Source organism: Strongylocentrotus purpuratus, unplaced genomic scaffold (genome assembly GCF_000002235.5).
Source record: "Strongylocentrotus purpuratus isolate Spur 01 unplaced genomic scaffold, Spur_5.0 spur5_scaffold_13, whole genome shotgun sequence".
NCBI classification, from domain to species: domain Eukaryota; kingdom Metazoa; phylum Echinodermata; class Echinoidea; order Camarodonta; family Strongylocentrotidae; genus Strongylocentrotus; species Strongylocentrotus purpuratus.
The window spans coordinates 22,329,686-22,355,137 of NW_022145598.1; positions in this window are offsets into that span (position 1 = coordinate 22,329,686).

Sequence of the window (25,452 nt, forward strand, 5' to 3'; positions counted from 1 at the left end):
TGTGTGTGTGTGTATGTTCGTGTGCGTGTGTGTCTATGTGTGTTTGTGTGACCTTGTCTAGGAATCCATTAAAACAAAAATGAAAAAAAAAGTCTAGGGGACCAAACCGAGGACAAACATGAGATCTATACATTCACTTAGAGGACACAAAGCAGACCCAAGTACGTCCTCGATTTCTAGGTCCTCGGTTATACAAAGAGGAGTTGGGGAGACAGAGCCTTTACAGCTGCTGCACCCCGGTTATGGAACTCACTACCCCATTCAATCAAAATGTCAGCCAATCAAAATGTGTTCAAAAAACAATTGAAAACCTATCTAATGTCTGAATTCCTTAGTTAAGACGTAGTGTATTTCAAAATATGATGTAATTAACGTTGTTGAATTATATTTAATTATGTTAAATTATTTTCGTTCAATGTACTTACCTTGTTAGGCGCCTTGAGCATCTCTTGGGGTGGATATGTGCGCATTATAAATGTTGTTATTATTATTATTATTATACAGCATATTTCACACCTTTCCTAACATTCCTAAAAGAGTATTTTGGGGGTACTAAGTAACATACAAATGGTCCTTGATTCTCACCAGAAACGCGTGTGCGTTCGGAACTGAAAAACATTGTTCTAACTCGATACCTTGCATTCAAAACTTCAAACAAAATGTGTGCCTTTTACAATTCAAAGGGTGTTGAACATTCAATAACTTCTGGCCGATGGACCAAATATTCCAAATGTCCACGACACTGACAATGCAAAGATTTGACGAAAGATTTTTGTTATGAAGATAAGAATATGAAAGAGTGATGCAAAACAAGTAATTTAGTATATTTCTTTAGAGACACATATAAATGTATTAGCATAAATGTATGAGCACAGATTAAAGTCCATTGAATATGATACACGCCTATTTTCATTCTCGTGTTTTTTTCTTCTCTGAAAATGAATACATTGCTAATGATTAGATAGTATAAGCCCGCACCTAAGCCATCACACATCTATTTGAATGAAGCTAATTTTGCCCCTTGATACTGAACGATGATGAATTAATTAAAACACGAGATAGAGAGAGAGAGGGGATACATTTGAGAGCGATATGATAACGTTTCTTCATAGTGTCATTTCAGGGGAAATCAAATAGAATCCGTCAGAAAAAATCAATCCAAAGAAATGCCCAAGGTGCATAAAAGTAAATAACAAAGGCACACCTACTACATACAATATTGAATGGATCACAATGAGAACGGTTTGGATATTAACTGAAAGATTTCGACATCAAAGACAAAGACGAATGCATTAAATTTGATTACATTAGCCTTTTCCAGTGGTCTCTTTACTTCCCTCCTTTTGACCACAGATTTCCAATTTAGCCTTAAAAAATACATCCTTTCCTAAAAAGGGCATTTTTTGTTGTTGTAAACCTGTGTATACTTTAGGACGGGACATGTTGGAAAACCTTCACATTCTAAGAAAATGGTAAATGCACGTTCTATCAGGTAATATGTTTTTTTCGATTTTTATTATATAATATAAAATAAGCAACTGTTATCTGTTTTAAGTAGGGGATAGGAAAATAAATCATCACGGTTTGAAGCTGGCATTGCTGTCATTGATATAAAGTAACGAACATTCATTTCATTTCATGCATGCACATGGCGTTTTAAAAAAATTATTAAATTTTTTCTTTTAATCATGCATTCTTAATACATTTTTCTTATTTGGTATTCATTTTTATCTTAGAGGTTTTGGAATGATTTCTATAAAGACATAATTATGGCTTATTTTATGGGATGAGAAACGTGATGCTTGTCACCCCATAAAGCAGTTGACTATTTAACCCAACCACTCGCATTAAGACTGGACTACGTGTACAATCTGTTATGTATGTATGTTCTTCCCTCATGTATTTTTATATTATTATAGCATTTTAATTTGAACATACTTTGTGATTACTACTCTAATCACTATTTTAAAGTATACTATTATATTATACTCTAATCACTATTTTAAAGTATACTATTATATTCAGGAAAGTTTACGAAAGTGAATTTTGTCTCGCGTGTGTATCATTCCACGTTTACTGATGTGTACTGAGTAAGAAAAGAGAGCATATTTCGTTCAACAGAATTATCAATACATCTTTGGTATAAGAGATAACCGATAATCTCTGTATTATATTGATAGAGTAGCGATGAAGGAGGAAAGAAAGAGAAGGATGCATAGAAAATGTATGGGAGAGGATGAGGGGATGGAGAGGGGGAGAGAGAATGAAAGAGACAAAGGGCAATGAGTACCGGTATGAATGAAGAGAAAGGAGGGAAGGTATGTGGAAGATTGAGGGAAAGAAAGGAAGGGCGGCGTAAAAGAGTGTGTGTGTGTGAGAGAGAGAGAGAGAGAGAGAGAGAGTGGGAGAGAGAGAGAGAGAGAGAGAGAGGGGGGGGGGGGAGAGAGAGTGAGGGAAAAAAAGAGAAGGATGCAGAGAAAATGTATGGGAGAGGATGAGGGGATGGAGAGAGGGAGGGAGAATGAAAGAGACAAAGGGCAATGAATACCGGTATGAATGAAGAGAAAGGAGGGAAGGTATGTCAAAGATTGAGGGAAAGAAAAGAACTTGGACGGCGTGAAAGTGTGTGTGAGAGAGGGAGAGAGAGAGAGATATGTAGAAAAAGAGAGTGAGAGAAAAAGAAAGGGGGGGGGGGGGAGGTTCGATGTAAGGAAATATCACTTGTAGTTCGTTCTGTAACTTGCAACTTGCTCTTTAGTGTAATGTTTTTAACAAGAGATGGCGCTCCAGCAAACGAGGGGAAGTCCCTTCAGATCGTATAGCAAAGATGATGGCAGGTTCAAAAATAATAATTTGAGATCATTGTCATATACTAGATCAATATTTTGATGTGCAAGAAAGGAGTATCATCGGCACTTTGTGTGATGCAATAGACAGCTGGAGTGGGTTGTACTTGATTGTCATGGAGACCTTCATTCATCAGCAAAAGAAGCTGTAGTAGACAGCAATATTTGTGTGTGTGTGTGTGTATTGGTTTTTACAGACGTGTATCAATCAGATCTGATTATTTACGTCTGGGGACCGACCTTTAACGTCACCATCCGAAAGACGTGACTCAGTTTCGAACCTGTGTCCTCGGCTGAATCAGTTTGTAACTTCCACTTTTAGCTGGATTACAGGCGCACGCCACAACGCCTAGTTGATCATGTTTCTTCCTAGTCTCATTTCAGGGCAAATAAAAGAAAGTCCATCAGGAAAAGTCAAGCCAAATAAATGCTCAAGGTGCATAACACTAAATAACAGATAAATTTAAGAAATTTCATAATGTAACTCTATTTCATATAATATTGAATGAACCACAATTACAGAAATATGGACATGAACTGAAAGAATTGACGTAAGGTTAAGTATGTAAAGACGCAGTTATCAAAGACGAATGCATTTGATTTGCTTTCGTTGCGCAAATGGTCCATTCCGGGGTTTTATACTCTCCTCTTTTTGAACACAGATTTTTAATTTGATCAAAGTATCCAATACCGTTTCCCAGACAATACAAAACAATACGTAGGATTTATCAACGAATTCGTTTTAAAGGAAATAAATATTCTTCATACGAATTTATGTGAAACACAGTAGATGACGTATACCACTGCGTGTTCATTGAAATATTATATTTCAACAACTTCCTCTTCTAAAGCAGATTCTACTCTTACGAAGATCGGTTGCAAACAGAAATGCTTATAGGAATTCAACTCCGACATATTACGTACACCGAAATGGCTATAAGTTTGTATTCAACCCTGTCTTTACTGTTTATTGTTATAAGCAGTCCCTGTCTGGCGATCTTTACTATTTCAGGTAAGTTTGTACGAAATATGTTCGCGGATCGATTTATATTAATTTATAGCGTTTACAGCAAAGCATAACGGACTATATATTGATATTGATTGGTATAGTATTGAATACAGATATGAGGAAGTATAGGAATACATAGGCCCATTGTAAGCCTATTCTATTTGTGTGTAAATCCTCAATACTTTGTATTCAAGGCAATATTTTTTCTCTTCTCCAGGAGAGGGAAGGGGTCTTATTTGCCTTACTCCATGTTTTAGCCGTTATACTCATCATAATGCTAGAATTGTTGATGCATTTTTTCACAGATCTTGGCGGGTGGGAGGGGGGGGGGGGGATACGTCACCGGCATGGGTGTCGATACTTACGTAATACCTATTCATCAGGGGGGATGAATGAATAGATCATCCCCCCCCCCCTGATGAATAGGTATCAGTTACGGATCGACACCCATGGTCACCGGGTCTCCCTGGGGTCACCGCCATGGTCGATATTTTGTTTTAATTAGGCATATTGTTTTCTTTCATTTTGTATGTTATATCTTACTTTTGTTGTTCTTTTGCGTTACATTGGAGAGGTTATTCATGTGATTTCATCTTTTGTACTACTTCGCCTAGAACATCTGATTTTAAGTGGATTTGACGTCTTATAAATTATGAATCTTTAATTCTTTATCATAAATAATATTACTACTATAATCGTTATTACTATATAAATCTTATTATCATAATTACTATAAACTGTATTATTTTGTATTATCATTAATATCATAATCATTGTCATTATTATCATTTATTACCGTTAGATATTATTATTTTTGTCCTTGTAAAAAATAATTTTTTAAATTGATGTTGAATGTTGGATATTGTAACCATTATTTTAGTCTCCTTTTAAGGATATTGTTTACATTGATGAATTCTTATAAATCACATAAATGAGTGAATATTAGACTTATCGATATCAGGAAGTCCATCATCTGGAATTGTTGCGAAATGTAGTTAAAACAACGGATGCCACCTCGTACCAAATACGATCTCGTTAATGACTAATTCAATAATTACTACCCAGTGATGGCCTCATCAGTATCAATGCTGTTCTGCCTGAGTGAGGGCTTTGCAATCATTAATACCCCCATCATTACCAGGTAAACATTTGATACACCTGGGTCGAGATGGTATTAAACAAGACACTTAGGATGTAAGAACCAAGCAAGCATCGAACCCGGGACCTCTCGTAAGACTGGTTGGAAATCATCATTCCTTTAACATGTTAAACATTTCAGAGTCTTGTGGATCAGATGGTTCGCGGTTCGAGTCCCCCCCCCCCCACCCCCGCGGTATTAATGACCTTTGACGACATATTAATTAACATTTGCCAATCTCTACCTACGTGAAGCAAATGGGTACCTGGCAGGCACGTAGCCAGAGTGTGATGTTTGGGTGGGGGGGGGGGGGCACATAAATGTAATCGATCGAGGTAAAAAAAGGGGTCTAAAAAAATGCAACCGATCCTGGAAATTTAGGGGGCACGTGCCCCCCGTCCCCCCCCCCCACCCCACCCCCCCCCCGTGGCTACGTCCCTGCGTCCCTGGTACCTGGTAGGAATTTATGCATTTAATGCTTTCAGGGCAGCTGGCCTAAAGCCAGGGCAACAATACTTGTTTGTTAGTTTGAGCATGGTTTGAGCATCCCCTAGGAAGGATACGTTCGCAATATAAATGTAGATAACATTATTAGTAGGAGTATTATCATTATTATACAATGAGCGAATAAACAATAATAATAAAAATAATAATAATAGGCATTTCTAATGCGCCGTCTATCTAGAAATTCTTTTTCCGAGGCGCATTTATTATTACCCCGGCTTTTAATAGAATACCTGCAATTACAGCGCTTTAGCATTTCAAGGAATTAATTCCTGCCAGGTACCCATTTACCTCACCTGGGTCGTATATGGCAAATGGAGATTAATGCCTTGCTAAAGTACATAAGTGCCATATCAAGGGTTGCACAACGACATTTGAATTTCGAGTCAAGTGCATTAACCACTCGACTTCGGAAACTCGACAGACAACCATATCTATAAATAGAATTATCTCAATAACTTTTGCAGAGTACAGATTGATCACCAAAGATCGGCCAAATGCCGGTCTCGTTGAGGTTCTCAACCAGGACATCGGATGGGGGCTCGTTTGTAAAACGAATTTTAACTTCGAACTAGCAAGCATAGTTTGTCGTCAGCTAAACTTCCCAGGAACTTCTCGACATCTTACAGCAGTTCAGTTCAATGAAAATAGTGATGAGTGGCCGATGTTGGTCACTAATAATATATCAACATACTTTACAAGGTGTTCAATTAGTAAGTGTAATATGAAACTGTACAGTATCAATTGAAAAGTAGATCATACGACAAGAACAACAACAACAATGATGATAATGATAATAATAGTTCGTTCTTTTATAGCGCATTTCAGGACCGAAGGCCCTCTCAAAGCGCTTTACAATGTTACAATGTACGTTTACATAATAATTACTCGAAGCATTCATCAAAAAAGTGAGTTTTCAGCGCTCTCTTAAAAACTTCAACATCATTAATGATTATAAAGATAATAATAATAGATGATAATAATGCTAACAATAGTATTACTGACAATAGTACACAAACTAATGATAATGATAACAACAATGAAATAGATACTAATGATATCAATATGATGATAATACTTATAATCATAATCATAATAGAAATAATAACAATATAAGATCGACTCTCCTTTCCAATGTTTTATCATTGTGAATATATCATGATGATAATACTAATGATATTAATGATAATAATACTAATACTAATACTTCTACTTCTACCAGTGGCGTACGCAGGATTTTTTTCAAGGGGGGGGGGGGGTGGGGGGTTAAAATCGGGCCAATTTTTATTAGGTCAGCCATTGGTATAATTAAAAAAAAAAATCCAAAGGGGGGGGGTTTCCTCCAAAATACACACATAAACAATACCAAACCAACCCCCCCCCCCTGCGTACGCGCCTGACTTCTTCTACTACTACTACTACCAATAATAATAATTATCACGACTATAATAATAGCAATAATAATAATTTAATGATAATAATAATAATAACAATAATAATAATGATACTAATAATGATAATTAAAATCCGGATATTACCCAATTGAAATACAGATGAAAATGAAATTTCTTTGATGTAATTATATTAAATCATTTTTCAGATGGGATGAACATGCAATGTGAAACGTGCAACGGAGAGTGTGGCTGTAAATACGACATTTTGATAGGAGCTGTTTCTTGCAAAGGTAACAATGAATGTTGCGATGTTTTGTTATCATTTCACGTTAACTTGTAAATGTGCATGGACGCTCGTATTGGTGCTGATTAAAAAAAATATTTGTTGCCCACATGATAATTCTTGGCACTGGTTAATACATTTATAGTGACGAAATGTAATACGAATGTTTACATATGGATGGCTGTCTGTCTTGATAAGTCCATGGTTATACTTCACATGTTGTTTTGCCTCTGATATGTGAAGTTCAACAGGGATCTGTGGGCGGGCACATCCTGTTCTGAAAATTTTTCTTCAACACCACTATTTTCGATATCACATTTGTGCGGATGAGATTCAAATAATCACTTCATTCAAACTTAACCAAGGCAATGCAGCCAGCTATATCCATAATCTTGAACCTTCTGTACAGGATATTCATTATTGGTTAAACTCACATTCATTGAAAATAAATCTTACAAAATGTGATGTTGTGTATTAAAATCTGTTTATAAAACCACCCAAGGGAGACGAGAAAAGTGGCCTATAAAGTACAGGTTCCTTTAGTACATGTTTCAATGATAAAACATTTTTGAAAGAAACAAAGAATGCGGTATTTGTAGACAGGTGGTCACCGAAGCAGGTTTGACTTGTATTGTATTGTTCCAAGACGCAGTTAAAGGGCCACTCTAACCAAAACGGGCTAAAATGAAAAAAATACATGTAGAATAAATTTTGACGGATATCATCCCCGCCCCCCCCCCCCCACTCCGGGGTCGAAATGACCGCATGCGTGTTACCAAAATGTCTGGGAAAGAGGTACTTTTCGTGCGACATAGTCCGGCCCAAGAATTGTAAGAAAAGGGGGTGTTTTTGACTTTCACCCGGAGATTTCTTTATAAGGGGGTGTTTTTTCTTTTTTTCTCTCATCTCTTTGGACTCCTGAGAAATGATTTCGAAGTTAGGGGGGTAAATTGAGCATTTTTCCGAATTTAGGGGGGTACATTGAGCATTTTTCCGAATTTAGGGGGGTCTCCAAGGCAGGAAAAGCCCGCGAAAAGCCTGCGAAATGGGGGTTCGGAAATGTTGGCAGTCCTCAGATAGGGGGTGCTTTTAAAAAGAGGGAACAAGCAAATGCGTACCCTAAATAACACTGAGTGGGGGGGGGGGGCCGGGATATCATCAATAATTCTGGAATCTAGCTTTAAAAATGACGAATCAGAACGCTCAGGAAAAAAAAAAAAAAAAAGTTTCGGAGCTGTATTGCGCGATAGCATATGACGTCACTGCAGGAGACTTCTCGGTGAAAAGGAGGCTGATATAGGCATTACAATGTCTTTAAAAAGAAAAACTATGATATCAATTGAAGATTAAAAATAAGGACTTTTATCCGAAAAAGAATACGCACTTGATAATTTCAGTACGTTTCTGGCAATTTCGTCATTCCCAATTATGAATTACAATGAGATTGTAAGATCATTATAGTTGTAGGAAAAATCGGACATTCCCGCAATGACGTCAAATGCGTCATCAAGCCACGTGACCGTATAACTTTTTTTCGAGGGGCGTAGCCCAGCGAGCGTGAGATCTGTGAAAAATGGATGGTTATTATCATGTTTTGGTCAATTTAGAGATTTTCTGAAAAATCAGAGGCTAGAATATTAATATATAGAGTTGTATCCATGTTTTAAAAGGCTATGTTAGTTGGGTTAGAGTGGCCTTTTAAATATAGAATCTTGTACTGCCATTGCCCTTGCTGGCCAAAATATTGCTTAATCTCACGTATGCCGTAACCTCGGCGTTTTTTTAAAATACTGAAACTTAAAGATGTCTCCACAAATTCAATACGTCTCTAAATCAGTCCGGTATCAGTTGCTTAACTCAGGATTTCATAGACGTTAATACCTAAATTAATACCTAAATTATGCCAATGGCTGACCTAAAAAAGTCGATCCCCTTCCCCCAACGGAGCAAAATGTCAAATTTAAAATTTAAAAATGTTAACCCCCCCCCCTTGAAAAAAATCCTGCGTACGCTACTGACTACTACCACTACCACCACCACTACTACTACTACTACTACTACTAGTAGTAGTTTCATTTATGCAGCGCTAAATACAATTAGTGTTTATAAGCGCTGTATAGTCATTATTTTCCCGGGTTTAGCCGATCTACCCTGATAAGGCGCCCTGCATGGCACCTAATGAGTTTCGTTTTACCGGGAGCCCAAGGATCTAGATGGAAAGTGGCAAAATAAGGTAGCCTTGATGTGTTAGAAATGACATAAGGGATTCGAACTCCGTACATCGTGCTTCGTAATCTGGGGACTTATCCGCTAGACCACGACATTTTCAATATATAAAATACATAGGAAGAAAAAGGAATACATGTGGAATAACTGCAACACAAATATAACACAGGGGTTACATTTGAAAACTATTGAATCATGTGCGCAGTGTATTATTATTTTTCTTTTCCTTTTTTCCCCTTAAAATCAGAACCAGGTTATCTTGGATGTTTCAGGGATGATGAATCTGTATTCTTCAGATATCGTGTGCTTTCCAATGGTCCCCGTTACTATGACAACATTCTCACGATTGGCCTGTGCATCAACACATGCGCAGAGGACGGATACTTCTACGCAGGTGTAGAATACACGTCCCTATGTTTCTGCGGGGGACATGATGAAAACCTTGCATTACATGGAAACGCTCCTGATAGGGAATGTGATGATATTTGTCCGGGAGATCTCCTGGAATCATGTGGGGGCTCAGATAGAATCGCCATCTACCAAGGTAAAGCTATGCAGGAGCGATTTTAGTAGATATGCCAAAATTATATGATTATTAAAAAACTCCTTGCTAAAGTTGGTATTGAGATTTCGACTAGTTAGTTGGATATAGCTATGATTTGAAGGAAACAATCCCCTCTCCGATAATTTTCTTCTTTTTCGAACAAATTTGCAAGCAAAAAGCGACACTTTTTGTCATGAACAAATTCATTTTCTTGACACTGAATAACTTGAAATGAAATTTGATTTTTCTCTCTGTTAAAGTTATTGTGCTAATCCATTTTTGTCTAGTTTTCGTACATATATCGTTAGAAATTCACAAATATGACAATTTATGAAAATATGAAAATAAGACACACTTATTCTTTGTCATTCCAATTATGTTTCTAAGTTGACCTAGGTGTTTGTGAAGACCCTGATACCCCTCGAAACGGATTCAGATACAATGAAACTGGCTCTCTGCGCTTCGGCAGCAAGATATATTTTAACTGCTCCAATGGGTTCACACTCAAAGGGCCTGACGTCATCCAGTGCGTGCAGATGTACGGTCGCAGAGAAAATGTTAGCATTGCTAACAGCACCTATGCCGTTATGTGGAACCATGGTCTTCCGAAGTGTGCAGGCAAGAATTTCCATTATCACCTTGTTTAATATTTTGGTTCGCGAAAGGTTTGTTTATCAATTTCCGGAACCCAAGGTGGACTTGTTTCCGAACACGCCGTTTGAACTATATGTTATGTTCTTCCAGGGATGTGTGAGTTTAACTCACAAGCCCTGGTTCTTCATACTCTTCAGCCGTTTAAAATAGAATGTATAGAATGCATGGTAAACCTGTTTTTGATTGTATACATTTTTTTAGTAATACATGCAGGAATGATTACTTTGGTGATTGGTACACTTCATTGCCACCATTAATGATGATGATGATGTTTAAGATAATAATAATAATAATGGTAATAATGATTGTTATGTCCTCTTATTTAAAAGGGACATACATGAATACTCGAGGCAGATAATAGCACACGTTTGATACTCTTGGTATAAGATTCCAAAGCAAGTTTATTTCGCATGGCGCATACGCTGCTTTACAATAATTGTGGCTCATTGTACACTGCAAAAACAAGGATGTTAAATTTAACACCATCCCGGTATCTATATCGAAAAACACCAGCTGGTGTTATTTAGACCAGGGTTTGGAATTAAACAATTCAAATGCACTCTTTGTTAAAATCTAACACCATTATTTCAACTTGGTGTTAAAGTTCAATTCTAGTTTTGGTGTTAAAAAAAACCAACACCATTTCTTTCAACACCAGTGGTGTGTAACATTCAATTCTGATTTTTTTTTGGTTAAAATCAATACCAATGATTTATCACTCAATTCAAAGAATCCTGCGATGTCTGTTGGATTTAGTGGTAACAATTTTCTAACTTTTCTGTCTGCAGAACAAATGCTCACACTTAACGGCATGATTGCGCTGATGAAATAGGATATTCAGACCTTGACAAAAAATTCCATAACCACGATATCCCGAAGAGATTATTGACAGCTAGCTCGCGCATGCACATGCACGATAGGACGTCATATCATATGACAACTGTCGTCCAATGATTTTGCTCGAATCCACTAACTTATGCGCATGCGCAAGTTCAACACCATAACACCAAGACTCGGAACATCAACCTGTAATTAAATATTTCGACTCTCTGTTGGTGTTGAACTGACCTGAACAGACGTGAAATTAACACCAAGGGTGTTTTTTTTTCTATTCCGCGCTGGAAACTATGATAATAATTCTAATTCAAAACTTATATATCTCATATCACTATTCAGTCCCTATGCACTTTAGAGGATGAAGAAATTGATATATAATTGGACGATGATACCAAAAATACAATTCAAATGAAATACTAAGTAAACTAATCTTAATACTACAGGTGAACAAAAAAGTATTCAGTTAGTTTTTTGTAGTTTATTGGCCAATATATACTATGGAAACATCTTTATTTACCCGTGTATCATGTTTATTTACCATGATGTTCAGGATTCAGTTCGACTACACCCTCTATCGAGGGAGGAGGGCAAACTTACCCAGTGACATTCATTCAGACAACTGACCCAGTGCAGGAGAGTGGTAAATAAATTACTTATTACGTCACAATTCCTGTACGATTATGGTAATATGGATGCAAATGAAATGGTTACATGCAATTATTTCAGCGATTACTGACGATTTTTTTTCTCATAAAAAGTGTGGAAAAGATAATGGTGAATTAAAAAAAGAAAGGATTATCAGTACATGTATTTCTGGTATTTAATACAACTGTATTTCATGATAGCCTCAATTTACACACATCATACAGGTATACGTAGAGTTAAAGAGAAGGTTGAGTTCTAAGGAGAGGTGAACAATATTTTGTGAGCATTATCATTTTCACAATGCAAGTGTGGAAGTACATCAGAGAAAAAATGTTCCCTGAAAAATCATAGCTGTTCAAATGCCTTCATATTCTAAATATGAGGAGTGACAGCTTAAAAATGAGGTCCGATTTTTATGCCACATGACTGTGCGTGTAGTCCCTTATACATGTTTCTGTGAACAGTGCTTGTTACTTTACCAATCGGACTGGGCCGCATTTCTCATCATTTTGATGTCTCCAGAACCTTGCAGTACACACCGATACTTATATGCTACATGATCAACATTTCTGATCGATTCCACACTGTTTCTTTCACAATGCAATCTCATGACTAGAACTCAACTTTATATTTAAGTCGATATTAGAGTATATACCCCGGTTTATCTGTTTGTGCTAGCATGTAAAACTGTGTAAAACTAGAAATGGTCTTGTCCTCGTGCCCCGAGTCCCTAGCAAAATCATTGTATGGTATTTGAAATGTCTGTGGACTATAGCAGTGGTAACTAATTGCCATTTAGAAAATTAATGTGGCTCATACCGGCTTACAAATTGTAACACACTTATTACAATTTCCTGTCTTTTCCTAGGTCATCGGGTCATCATATCTATCAGTATTGGCATCGTCTCTGGCCTCCTCCTCATTATCGCCATCAATGTCGTGGTCGTTATTTGCAAAAGACATAGAAGGTAAAGCTTATTATCATTATGATCTTTCATAATAAGCCTTTAATGCTGTACATGTTTGTACGCGTTTTGATGTGCTTAATCGCACCGTACTGATTTCGTCTTTTACGTCCAAGACGTGAAAATCAATAAAATTGACGTATTTCTATGCAACAATTTTGTTGTATTTTTCGTCCAAGACGTTAATATAAAAATAAAATTGTTTGGGAGACATGAACCATTTACATGTACACGTAAAGCACGACAGGCCTTACACCATCGTATGAATTGGGAGACGTTATATAATTATACTTTGTTGGGAAGTTATGCACTTTGCCATCTTGGGGAAAAACTAACAAAGAGGCGGTATTCGCGCCATTGACCGTTTCCACACATGATACCCTATTGCCAGTTGCGCAATTTCTAGGAATGGGAGACATGAACTATTTACATGCTAACGTAGGGTACGATCCTGATATGAATTGGGAGACGTTATTATACTTTGTTGGGAAGTTATGCAATTTGCCATCTTGGGGAAAAACTAACAAAAACTTTTCGAAAAGGTCGTATACGTGCTATTGACAGTTCTATACATGGTATTGCAATTTGCGCGAGAACTAGGAATTGGAGACATGAACCTATTGCATGCACACGTAGAGCAAAATTTTCTTACATCATGATATAAATTGGAAGACGTTATCACACTTTGTTGGGAAGTAATGAATTTCGCCATTTTCGGGAATTACTAACAAAAACGTTAAAAGAAGGTGGAATACGCGCTATTGACAGTTCTACAAATTTGTGCGAAAACTAGGAGAGATACACATGAATGGTCACTTTTAGAGCATGTATAGAGCATCATCATCAGCATCATTAGTAGTCCATCATCAACACACGCCATCCGTCATCAACAACAACATCGCCATTCGTCATCAACAACAACATCGCCATTCGTCAGTGCCATCATCCATCAACAACATCGCCATGCGTCAGCGCCACCATTCACATCATTTCTATTTTGCTGTTTTGCTGAAAACCCTTCTTTGGTTGTTTGACCTTCGCCTTCTGCTTTTCAGTCTTCACGAACTCAAGTTTTTATTTCCACCAGCGACCCTTTGTGTCGGGATCCTGAACGGTCTCAAATTTAGCAAAAGGTTGATTAGGGGTGTTAATGGTTTTATAATCACCAACAACCCAATCCAAGTCTTGCTTTTTTTTCTAATGTGATTTACGAGAGACCAAACACAGTGGAACAACATATAATTTAAATGAGCGTTTATTCAACCGTGATACAATCTAGCCTGGATATATTCCAAATACCAGCATATCTAAATATTGTAAAAGTTAGTCTATTTATATAGCGAAAGACTACCGCTTATCAGAAACACACACCACTCGTCAGCGCCACAATCCACAAGTCGTCGTCGTCGACTTCCGTATCAACGTATCTTCGTCTTTAATTTTCGTTTCGTGGTTTGAAGGGCTAAACCTGACTCTTACCTACGACATCGCGACTTTCGCTTTTCCGACGTCGTCGGAAGTCGTCGGAAACGTGACTTTCCTTTTCCACATCTTCGACATCATCAGCATCAATATCAGCATCATCATAACTGCTACTGCTAGTAATGAGAGCAATATTAGTGATGATGGTTTATACTGCGCTTTTAATTTGTAGAGGATACAACGCTTTTCCTTACTAATAATCTCCCTTTCCTTTATTTCAGATGCTCTAACATCGCTCTAAGGCAGTCAGTCAGTGACAGGGAGGGCCGGGAACTCGATCCTTACACGTCCTTAGACACAACAACTATGAAGCAACCAGCCTACGAGGACATCAAAGCAACGAGACACGGAAATAGAGGCCACACAAATGCAATCGAGGGGGTAGAATATGAAAATCAAAGGATAGTGGAACAAACAGCTAGAGTCAAGAAATCAAACTTGGGAGTGGCCGATGAGAATACTGAACCGGAGTACGAGTTGCTGAATTAAAATTGATTTCATGAAGTAGGACACAGAACGAGTTTTAAGTACAGTCAAACCTGTCTAGAAAGTTCACTCATTGTAAACCCCAAAAATGGCCACTCGCTGCAGATAGCTTCTACAACACACTTGTCTTTTTCTAGGGAGACAAAATACATAGCCAATAGCCCAATACATAACAGACAGGTAGCCTTAATGGAGAGGTGGCCACGAAGACAAGTTTGACTATACTGTATAGCACGAGCTCTAAATGAAGTTAATAATGTAGCGAGTTTGTCAAAATATTATAGGCCGTTACTTGAGAATATTTGTTTTTGTTGTTGTTAATTGTTTTCATTCTTTTTATAATGAATAAGATATAGGGAGCGCTAGGACTGTAAATATCAAGGTTTCGGATAAAGATAAGGGATAACAACTGTGATACACAAGAGTGAGATTAGTTTTATTAGTACTGATCTCGAAGGAGGGAGTTTGATTGTATATGTGTCATTACTGTTTATGTGGGAGTGTCGTGGTCGAGTGGTTTAAGGCGCTTGACTTGGAGATGCGAAGGTCGAGGGTTCGAATCCCGACACGGCACTAATATCCTTTGGCAAGATAATAACCTGCACACTTGCTACTCTCCACCCAGGTGTTAAATGGGTACCCGGTAGGATGCGACCGTCATTGTTGGTCAAACAGTTTTTGAGCGTCATGTAACGCCTGGCTGGTATGCTCCCCAGGGAGTGGAGATTGTGCACACATTGTGTGCAGGCAAGCACTGAATCCAATGACCGGGGTAATAATATATTTGTAAAGCGCTTAAAGACATTTGTATTAAGCGCTATATAAAAATTAAATATTATTATTATTATTATATAGCCAAAGCGAAATTGCACTTTAATGTCATGCAGTATGGTCACGTTACTCGCTGCTTTCCTATAGTTGTATATGTGTCATTACTGGATATAGCCAAAGCTAAATTGCACTTTAATGCCATGCGGTATGGTCACGTCACTCGCTGCGTCCCTAGCTGCGCTGTTGGTTCTCGCATCGAGTCCTCTGTCCGCTTAAAGTGACTAGGTAACATTGCTGCAGGTTGATGAAAAGATTGCGTAATTTTTGTATAAAATGCTACTTATATGTTCCTTCAACTGTACTAATCCTCTAACATGCAAAAATTCCTGGAAAAATTCTCAAACCACAAAGATATCTATGGTTTTCTTTTAAGGCGTCACTGTGCAACACCCTTTAACATTGAATAACTGTAAATTCTGCAACCATTTTTGAATTTTCCCAACCATTTTCCATGAAAAAAGACATACAACAGGCTATTAAAAATCGTCAACACTTTAATGTGGGGAATGGTATATAAAGCCAATTTATTGCTTTGTGACGATTTACATTCACAGTTTTTCCCAAATATCACTAATAATATTCCGTTTTCACTCAAATTTTCAGATTATCTTTAATTGTACATCTAGCATTAAAGTCACTACCTTAGCACCCCTTTCTTTCATCTGAACAATGTTACCAAGTCCCTGTAATGTGAATTGGATATTCGGTTACGCACTGTTGGAAGGTTGACCATGAGATCATTGAGATGGGGCAGAAAGTTCATCAGTTCATGTCGCTTTTATATTTTGAGATGATCCTTACACGTATAGTATAGGAATATAGTATTAGTATACTTAAATGAAATGCAGGTTTCTTTCTAGTAGTATACCGATTGTAATATTAGTCTTCTATATCCAATCATGTAATATAAAAAAAATACAGTCTATATTGTCTATTTTTGGTGTGCCAAGATTTTTGTAGATATTATATCAAAGTTGGCGTCCCCGGCATAATATTAATCCAAGCCTATATTTTTGAGGGTAGAATAATTACAATATTGATACTAATGGCAAGTTGACCTAAATGAAACACGGATGCACTTTATAGCAGTATGCAAGTGGTAATATTAATCTACTATTAGTAATGATGTCAAAAACGAATCCAGTCTATAATGTCTTAGGTTAATCACAGTGTTGATTCATATTTAGTTTTTGAATGATATGATATCTTATTAATTTTATCTTTGTATGTATTCTCGTAAGCTTTCATTTAATAATATTTGTTAATATTGCTATGTTTTTCATGTGCTTTTATTGTATACTTAATGTAATTCAGTTGTTGGGCTGCTAATTTCAGTATTTTTAATAAAGCATTCAATGAAATAAAACATTAAAAGAATAGTTGTTGGGGTCCCAAGATTCTTGTAAAGATTTCATTTCGAGCTAAAGCAAGGCCTGGGGTAATTATATTCAAAATTCTTTAGAAGTGTTGGATCATAATGTAATATACCCTTTTCAAGAATGGTTTATATTATTATTTCTACTATTGTTCTTATTTTTATCATAAAATAATTGTTATTAACATTATTATCATTGTTATCATTATTATCCATATTATCATTATCATTATCATTAATATTATCAATATTACAATTCTTTAAAGTATTATTATTATTATTTTTATTCTAAATCCCCCCAACATATTAATCATTAAAGCCTATATGCTTCGAGGGTAGAATATACATGTTGCGGTGCATGAGGATGATGATGATGGTGGTGGTGGTGGTGGTGATGATGGTGCAGGTGGTCATGGTAATAATGATGATGACATGGGCGATGGTGCACCTTTCTAAGTAGGTTGGGGGCACCAAAAGAAAAGGCACTTCCAGGAAAAATGGGGCACCTACATAGGGAAATCTCAACGTGAAAATAAACATTTTTAGACATTGGTACATACCCCTACATTGTGATTACATTATTAGGAATGATTGCAATGTTTATTTATATCTTTACTGGTCCAAGATACTGCTTAATTATCATACTTTGTAGTTCGGTGTGATAGTCTGAATATTTAAATGCGAGTGAGCGAAGCGAGTAAGCAAACATTTTAAGATTTGTGAGGTCGCAGTACCAAAAATGTACATCTTATTAAGATAACGAAAAAAAAATCCTGATTGGGTTTTAAGTAAAAATTTATCATGAAAGACTAACAAAATCCTTAATAGCAAACATAATTACATCAATTTTAAAAGCGAGCGGGCATAGCGTGCGACCTATGGGTGTGCAATTAAAAAAATTAGGAGCACATTTAATGGTAAAAAGGGGGCACATATCCAAAGGTAAAAGGACACTTATTAGAATAGAAAAGAGAGCACGTGTCAAAGTTAAAAGGGGAATTATCGCAGGTGAATATAGGGCAGTACTCGCAACTAATCAGAGGCACCACACCAGTGGGGTGGAGGGAGGGGGTGAAGTGAGCATGAAAAAACAAAACATTTTGCCCCCGATATTTCAATAAAAAATAAATAAAATGTTTTACTCTTTTTTTCTTTTTCTCCCCCTATTTGTTCACTTGGCCGCCCAAGTGGGGGGGGGGGGGGGGGGGGGGGGGGGGGGGGGGGGGTAAACCGCCGAACCTCCCTAGATCCGCCCGTCGTGTCTGACAGTGAAATCTAGGAAGTAAACGGGTTTCATTGCATAATTTGAATATTAGGACACTGCTAACGTTTAAATTTCACAGAAAGGACATACATGACATATTCATAACACTAACCTTAACACTAAACCTAATCCTGACCCTTAACCTAACCCTTAACCTAAACCTAACACTAAACCTGCAAAAAATTACCGTTTTTGCAGCTGGTCCGAGTAAGCCCGTGTTTTAAACACAGTCGACGGATTGTGTATTATGTAGATTAGAGGGTAAGTTGAAATTTGGCTCCTCTGAGAATTGGTTAAAAGTTGAATCTCTTCAATTTCATTCAATCTCTGTATAAAGACTGAACATGCGTAAAGAAAAACAGGAGAATGTGCAGAAAACTTTGACGACTGAAGGAATTCTGTTAGAATGGGAAAGAAATGATATAGACATTTGCATAATTCACACTGATGAACATCGGTAAAGAAAAATTAATGACAAGATGTTGAATTATTAAGAGGAGATAATGGCACTCTAAAAATGTATTATTTGAAATTGCCTGAAATTGTTTTCATTGGCAATTTCAATTATCAAAACTAAGAAATAAACGGGGGAATGGAACACGAGTCATGAAGCTAATAAGTAACTACCATACTAATGTTGTGTGTGGGAGTGTGTGCATGTGGGGTGTGCGTGCGAGTTTGCGTGTGTGTATGTGTGGGACCGAATGTTCAAAATGTCCACGACACTGACAATGCAATGACTTGACGAAAGATTCTGTTAAAAGATAAGAATATGAAAGAATGATAGAAAGAGAATTGAGGAAATATAGTAAGAGGAAAAAAAGTAATTTAGTATATACCTTTAGAGAAACATATAAATGTATAAGCATAAAGGTAAAGCACAGATTAAAGTCAACTTAATATGACACACGTCTATTTCCATTCTCGTGTTGTTTTTCTTATCTGAAAATGAATACATTGCTAATGATTAAATAGTATAACTCGAGCAAAAATCCGCACCCAAGCCATCACACATCTATTCGAATGAAGCTAATTTGTCCCCTGCATACAGAACGATCAAAACAAGAGAGAGAGAGAGAGAGAGAGAGAGAGAGAGAGAGAGAGAGAGAGAGAGGATACATTTTTAAAGCCAACAATGGAGATTTGACCCTAGAAATATATCACAGAAAATTCTGTTTTTCATGTAAGGGGTATAAAAGCAAGGGCGCGTTAAACTTAAAGAGGGAAGCACAATATTATATTGCAGTAGGGGCGTTCGATCACAAGGAGGGGCACCTTTTCGCAGGTACACCGGTGATAAGAGTGGAGAGAAAGGAGGGAAAGTATGTGAAAGATTGAAGAAAAAAGGGGAAAGATGGCGTGTGTGGGAGAGGGAGAGAGAAGAGGAGGGGGTAATTTAAGGAAATAGCGCTAGGTGATCGAGCATTTGCTTGTGCAGCCCCAAAAACTTTGGAATAATTTATCATTTTAAGTCAGGAAATCACCATCTGTAAATATCTTTAAATCAAAACTGAAAGCACATCTTTTCAATTAACTGTAAATCTAAGCATATCAGGAGCTCTTGTAGCGCAGTAGAATATATACTTAATGTTGGATAGTTTCTGCGCTCTATAAATGTGTTATTATTATTATTATTACTATATTATTTATGTTTGAAGAACGTAAATCTGTTCAAGTCGATACCTTGATATTGACGTGATTTTCACGTGAATTTGTTTATTGGGCATGTACATTCTTCCCTCTTGTATCTTAGCATTTCAATTTGAACATACTTAGTGGTGACTACTCTGATTGCTATTTTAAAGTATATTATTATATTCAGGAAAGTTTACGAAAGTGAAATTTGTCTCGTGTGAATATCGTTCCACGGTTACTGATGTTTACTGAGTAAGAAAAGAAAGAAGAAAAGAATTATACAATGACCTACTGACATTTTTTTTCAACAGAGTTATCAATACATTTGTGGTTTATGAGATAGCCATTGATCTCTTTTTACATGATAAATTAGCGAGAAAGATGGGAAGAGAAGAGAGAGAAAGTGCAAGAGAGAAAAGAAAGGGAGTGAAAAGACAAGAGAGCGCAAGAAAGAAAGAGAGAGATGAAGGGAAGTGAGAAAGAGAAGAGAAAAAGAGAAAGTGTAATTAGAGAGAGAGAGAGATAGAGAGAGAGAGAGAGAGAGAGAGAGAGAGAGAGAGAGAGAGAGAAATTGCACAAGATGGTAGAAAGGGAGGGAAAAGACAAAAGAGGGCATGAAACAAAGAAAAAAGATGAAGAGAAGCGAGAAAGAGAAGAGAAGGAGGGAAAGTGTAAATAGAGAAGGAGGTAAAATAGAGAGAGGGGAGCTATGGAGGGAAAGAAAGACAAGGATGGAGAGAAAATGTGTAAGAGAAGATGAAGGGACGGAAAGAGGGAGGGAGAATGAAGGAGACGAAGGGAAATGAGTACCGATAAGAGCGAAGATAAAGGAGGGAAGGTAGGGAAAGATTGAGGGAACGAAAAGAACCTGGACGGCGTGAAAGTGAGAGAGAGAGAGAGAAAGGGAGAGATTGAGGGAGATAGAAAGAGGGAGAGAGAGAGAGATTAAGAAAAGGGGGAAGGGGTTGATGTTACTTGTAACTTACCTTTTAGTGTTATGTTTTGAACAACAGATGGCGCTCCAGGAAAACAGGGAAGTTCCTTCAGATCGTATACCAAAGATAATGGCATGGTGGAAAATAATAATTTGAGATCATTGTCATATACTAAATCAATATTTTGATGTGCAAGAAATGAGTATCATCGGCACTTTAGGTGATGTAATAGACAGCTGGAGTGGGTTCTACTTGAGTTTCATGGATACCTACATTCATTAACAAAAAAGCAAGAGTAGAGAGCGATATTTGAACATGTTTCTTCATAGTCTCATTTAAGGGCAAATAAAATAAAATATATCAGGAATTTTTTTCTTCAGTTGAAGGGATTTTTTTTCAACAATAGGCCAAGTACTACAATGCATGTCCATTTACGCTTTAAAGCAGACATTATAATATACAAATATAACTAAATATCAATGACTAGTTTTAGACCTCAGGACTTTGAGAACAATCATTAATTTTTTTAAAAATACTTAAATAAGTCGTTAAAACACGAAGTTTTCATCAATCATTTTCTCGCCTAATAAAACCAATAAAACGCCAAAAATAATGTGACGTAGACGATTGTAGCAGTCTATGGCTTTTTCTGTATAAGTTTGTTGCATGCATGTTTTGATTGTTTTCCATGTATGTCCTTTGAATTAGATAAAGATAAACTTAAAAAAAAAAGAAAAGATAATGTTGCCATTTACATAAAAGAAGAAAGAAATTATACAGATGAAAGAATTAAGTCAATAAAAAATTAACACAATAGGTAAGTAATAATGCGTTCGCTACATTGCCGGTCATCATCCGTGCTGAGCCGCACTGACCAACTGAATTACATCAAATGAAACATCAGTCAGTGTTTGTTTCGTATTTTGGTCTCGACACAAATTTCACTACATTCTTTGTTGTAAATATTACCTATTTTAACCCTTTTTCGATGTTAATTACTTCTAACACTCGTCTTCTCCACCGGATTCCGACTGCGATTTGTATACGTCGGAGGAGCTCGGTTACAATATGTACAACATCCATAAATCCAAGTTCTGAAAGAAAAAGAAAAAAAAAAGATTTCATTTATCATCGTTAGCAATGTCAGTTTGGAATGATACTTTGGCTGATTAAACTATTCTATGATACAAGTATAAAACCACTCTTTAAAAGAAAGCTAAGTCTGCCCAAATATTCTTCATGAAGTTATGTTTTTTTTTATTTTTGTGGATGCAGTACTTTTTGGAACCAAAAATCTTACTGTATGCAAGTTACAATGCATAACTTGAAAGGATATAGTACCTTTTGGAACCAAACTGCTTTTTAATTGCCTTTTTAAATATTTTTGTATGGAAATTCAGCTTTTTGGAAGTGTCAGTGTAAGAGGCTACTGGAAATGTGTATATTAACGCGAAAAAAGAAGAAGAACAAATAAACAATTTTGATAAAAATGGATGAAGTACCTTTTGGAATTCTTATCCCGAAATTACAATAATTTGATAACTGGCCCATCGATACCATCAATATCATCTCCACTGGATTCAGACGATAAATAGTGCAGATCCAAGTCACTATCTAGCATAATTTTTTATATGGCTGCTATTGATCGTCTAGCTTGTGTTGACACGGCCTTGTGTAAATACGAAAGTGGCATTGCCTTAATCACCTACGTAACGTCGAAACGCCCAGTTTGTAAGATTTCGGTTTCGTTTATTGAGGGGGGGGGGGGGGCAATTTTAAATGTCCGATTGTGGCGCATATGTATTTTTAAGGAAAAGATTTGTACACGTTTCACTTTCTTTAGATCACGAGCTTTCATTTGACTTGCAATGTCTATTCTAATCAATGTTTACTTTAAATATTGTGTTTGAAGAACTTCCTTTCCTCATTCAGGTTCTGCTCTCACAAAGAACGGTTGCAAACAGAAACTATTAGTGCTTATAGGAATTCAACTTCTGGATACAAACGTCGGAATATGACAGAAAACATGCATTCAACCGTGTCTTTACTGTTAATTATTATAATCAGTCCTAGCTGTTTGGCGAACTATACTATTTCAGGTAAGTTTGGACGAAAAATCTTTCGTAGATCGAATTAAATTAATTTGTAGTATTTACAGCAAAGCATAAAAGGACCATTAATTGGTATAGAATTGGATGCAAATATATATTAAGATGGATATATGAAGATAAGCCTATTGCAAGCTATTTATTTTGTGTGTGTAAATCCTTGATGCTCTGTATTGTAGGCAATATTCAGATTTTTTTTCTTCGCCTGGTCTTGTCAATGGCTAATTCCATGACACTCCCCGGTGAAGGCCTCATCAGTATTAATACTGTTCTCCCTGGGGCTTTGCAAACATTAACACCCATTACCAGGTAGCCATTTAATACATCTGAGTAGAGATGGAATGTGGGCAAAACACACTTTATGATGTAAGAACGAAATAAGCATCTAACCCGGGAAATCTCGTATGAGATGGTTGGAAATCATCATATTAACTATGTGGTATACAGATAGAGGTGTCATGGTCTAGTGGATACGGCATTTGACTGTGTGTCAGATGGTTCATGGTTCGAGTCCCGCTGCGGCACGAATACCCAAGTGAAGAAAATGGGTACCTGGTACAAATTCATGCCTTGGATGATTTCAGCGCCCTTGGGCAACTACCTTGGCTAATGATAGGGTAATAACTAATAATACTAGTTTAATAGTTGGCGCATTGAACATCCCCTGGGATATATACGTGCGCAATATAAATGTAAATATTATTAGTAGTAGCAGTATAATCATCATTAATATTATTATTAATGATTATTTGTTATTATTATTATTTGTTATTATTATTATTAGGTGATACGTACGTAGACGTATCACCTTTTGATTTCGTCAAGATTTTTATTATTTATTTATTTATTTATTTATTTATTATTATTCTTCCTCGAATTTGTTCGCAGGATATCTCAAGACTGAATAAAGCCATTATCATGAAACTTGCCATGATGATATATCTTAGTCTAACTTAGAACTGCGTGACTTTTCAAAGACTCAAAATTATCGTGACGTCATCCAGGCGCCATTTTGTGAAAATAAACTTATGATCATATCTTCATAACGAAAAGGAATTTTTCATTCATATTTATCAGGAAGAAGATCAATATCCATCCGGTCAATTTCAGATCAATAAACGTGCGCAAATGCGCGCGTGCGCGTTCGTACGCGCGTTTACGCGCGCGAAAAAAAATTAAAATGCTCCAAATCATCCCAAATTTTTTTTGCATACGTTTCAGGCCATATGGAGCATTTGACAAAAAATCACGCAAACGCGCATGCGCGCGCGTTTTTTGCGCGTACTAGCATTTTGCAACATAGAATCGCCGAATGTTCTCTATCATCATATTTGGTACATCTTTCCAAGCATTTTGATAACTTGTTCACCTTTTAATAACGCAATGAGCGTCCGTCAAAGTTGACAGCGCGCGCGGACCTGCGTTATCTTTATCCACAATACATGAGCAAAAACATGTCTATACAAAATTCTTTGTAACTCTTCAGAATAGATAGAAACTCCCAATATTTTTTCATATTTAGATAGGTTATAAGTTGGAGATATGATTTCATGTCTCATTTGACCCTCAATTAACTCATAACGTCATCATAATGGCCTCCAAACTCAAAATTTCAATTTGCATATTATGACGTCAGCATAATTTTGGAAAATTGATTGTATCTCTGTAAATATTGATTGATTTTCTTTTAAATTTTGATATGTTCTACCTGAGACAATTTTCTACAAATAAATAATCCACAATTTTCCATTTTGACAAAGGCATCATGGCGTATTTTTGCAATTAAAGAAGGCATGTCAATTTTTCACATTTTACGTGTATTCTCTATGGGACATGACTTTTTCTCAAAACTGGATTCTACACTCCTGTCTTTCGCGAGCAAAATCTCTGTTGTTTTAGCTTCGTTTTCGCTGAACTTCGGATATGTTGTAGCTGAGACAATGAGCTATCACAAGTGCGCCCTTTATTTTTCGATTAGATGCCGGGATCATGCTCATATTTCACTTGCAAAGTAGGATTTCAGAATTCCATTTCCCGTTTACGTGTAATCGCTATGGGAAATGTTTTGGTATATCGGTAACGCACTTGACTTCCAATCTCGAGATCCCTGGTTCGAGTCCGGGTGTCTCCAACAATTTTTTTCTTCACTTTTTTTTCCTTTTGACCTTCACTGTACCATCTCCTTTGATTATTAAAACACGTAGAATCGCAAATAATGTCACAAACAACCTTTTTACTTTATTATTACCCTATTTTCACTTAATCCATTACTTTTTGCGTGTAATCTCTAT